Raw genomic sequence first — 2,758 nt, forward strand, 5'->3', positions numbered from 1 at the left:
AGGCAATCCAACATGGTTGTACAAGTAGTGAGCAATACATGGGTAACTGAAAATGCAATAAATGCAACTCCCATAACATTAGGGGTGGGGCTAAAGACCTTCCATAGTATAGGATTTTTTAGCATCTCAAATGGATGATTGTCAATTCAACCAACCCAACCAAAATGGCCATATGAATCAACAGATTGATCTATCTGTTGTGTCTCTATGGGAACAGCAGAGATGTCTGACCTGGCTGAGAGGCTCTGGATTGACGCTCCATCCATCCCCAGATGTTTGGTCCTGCCCATAGCTCACAATGATTGGCTGTTAACAGTAAAGAATGAATTCAACACTGCTTTGGTCATTTTGGCCTTGAATTGTGTATCAATAAATAATATAAGTACTGTTATGTGGTTGAATTTGAATGTAACTTACAGGCCTTTTGTGGATCTGAGGGGTCTGCACTGAAGTAGACTGTCAAGACAGCATTCAATGAGGATAGATAGGGATATCTGCATTTGCTTTCATTCTGATAACTGCAGTTTGTACATGCAGAATGCATAACTAATGTGTATGTGTTTTTGTTTCAGGTCAGATATGACTTACAGGCTTTGGCCTTCTGTGCACCTTGCCGGTTGGCCACAACACGGAATCAGGGCTGTTCACCCTCACTGGTTTCAACTGTCAACACAACACTCAATTTAAAATGTGATAATATAACAAAAACAGGACAAAACAAACAAATATTTTATATTTACCACATAAGGGCGGCGTCTTAAAGCTCTTTTTATTCTCTCATCATTACGATCCATCTTTCTTTCTGAGGGAAACATTTCCATCAATTAATTGACACAAAACACATCCTGACTCACACACACAAAGATGGCATCCCAAATGGCACCCTATTCCCTATATATGTATATTTATGTTGGGAAGGAGGTGCCCCAAAAGGCCAAAGATTACCTGCAACAACCTGAGTGAAGAAAACTATTGTACAGATTAAATCAATCTGAACAGTTTATGTAGTGAATGAATGCATGGTTACGTCATTTTAGGTCACAGCTTTATGACTGCGCATAATACGTCACAAGAAAAAGGCCTGTTTGGAGCCGGACTGGTGGCATCATCTTCTCACTGGTTGTAGCTCAATAACGAACGTGATGTGCTTAACCAGTTATACTTTTGATTCTTGTTAGTATTGAACGCCCTCACCTTCTTCATGAAACTGATCTCAAGCAGAGGTCGACCCTCGCTTTTAATTCGCACCTTTTCCGTGTACCCCAGAGAATGAAAATGGTTCTTCAACCCAAAAAATCCACAACATTTTCGACAGCTTTGGCCATTCTACCATTCTGGAGGAGATAAATGCACACTCGCGCTGGTAACGCTAGCTACTGGAGTTCGTGTAATTTATTTAAATTTGCCTTGCTAACTGCAAACAAAAATAAAGTTCTAAAACCAAGAAAACTATTTGTAATATACCTCCTCGCTCTCCTGTAATTTGAAAAAACGAATTTGAATTGAATAATATTTAAAAAAAATGCTCAACCATCATTCTTCACTTTTAATCTATATCCAACGTCACTAAATGTCTCACCACATAGAACCCCCATAATGCTCTGTGGCACAACCCCAATACAACACACTAGGGCTGCATTCCCAAACACTTAAAATACACACCTTCTCCCCTCAGCCCTCAAATAAAGTGGACACTTCTGATTTTAAAAAACAACAACAGTTTTTCACCTTAATTTAACCAGTTAAGCTAGTTGAGAACAAGTTCTCATTTAAAACTGTGACCTGGCCAAGATAAAGCAAAGCAGTTCGACACATACAACAACACAGAGTTACGCATGGAGTAAAACAAACATACAGTCAATAATACAGTAGAAAAATAAGTCTATATACAATGTGAGCAAATGAGGTGAGATAAGGGAGGTAAAGGCAAAAAAAAGGCCATGGTGGCGAAGTAAATACAATATACCAAGTTAAACACTGGAATGGTAGATTTGCAGTGGAAGAATGTGCAAAGTAGAGATAGAAATAATGGGGTGCAAAGGAGCAAAATAAATAAATAAATAAATACAGTAGGGGGAGAGGTAGTTGTTTGGGCTAAATTATAGATGGGCTATGTACAGGTGCAGTAATCTGTGAGCTGCTCTGACAGCTGGTGCTTAAAGCTAGTGAGGGAGATAAGTGTTTCCAGTTTCAGAGATTTTTGTAGTTCGTTCCAGTCATTGGCAGCAGAGAACTGGAAGGAGAGGCGGCCAAAGGAAGAATTGGTTTTGGGGGTGACCAAAGAGATATACCTGCTGGAGCGCGTGCTACAGGTGGGTGCTGCTATGGTGACCAGCGAGCTGAGATAAGGGGGGACTTTACCTAGCAGGATCTTGTAGATGACCTGGAGCCAGTGGGTTTGGCGACGAGTATGAAGCGAGGGCCAGTCAACGAGAGCATACAGGTCGCAGTGGTGGGTAGTATATGGGGCTTTGGTGACAAAACGGATGGCACTGTGATAGACTGCATCCAATTTATTGAGTAGGGTATTGGAGGCTATTTTGTAAATGACATCGCCGAAGTCGAGGATCGGTAGGATGGTCAATTTTACAAGGGTATGTTTGGCAGCATGAGTGAAGGATGCTTTTTTGCGAAATAGTAAGCCAATTCTAGATTTAACTTTGAATAAACAGGCGTACAGTCAATAACACAATAGAAACAAAAGAAAGTCTATATATGGTGTGTGCAAATGGCGTGAGGAGGTAAGGCAATAAATAGG

The 2,758-nt window shown here is 40.5% G+C and overlaps 1 long non-coding RNA gene across 1 annotated transcript; it reads right to left on the minus strand.

Moving 5' to 3' along the window:
• Positions 1–212: 212 nt before the first annotated feature.
• Positions 213–1,411, minus strand: LOC129849755 (uncharacterized). Its single transcript, XR_008758685.1, has 5 exons — positions 1,195–1,411; positions 741–802; positions 589–663; positions 418–456; positions 213–306 (listed from the first exon to the last, which is right to left on the minus strand). It is a non-coding gene; the product is annotated as an uncharacterized LOC129849755 (long non-coding RNA).
• Positions 1,412–2,758: the final 1,347 nt, after the last annotated feature.

This window comes from Salvelinus fontinalis, unplaced genomic scaffold, assembly GCF_029448725.1.
Source record: "Salvelinus fontinalis isolate EN_2023a unplaced genomic scaffold, ASM2944872v1 scaffold_1651, whole genome shotgun sequence".
NCBI classification, from domain to species: Eukaryota; Metazoa; Chordata; class Actinopteri; order Salmoniformes; family Salmonidae; genus Salvelinus; species Salvelinus fontinalis.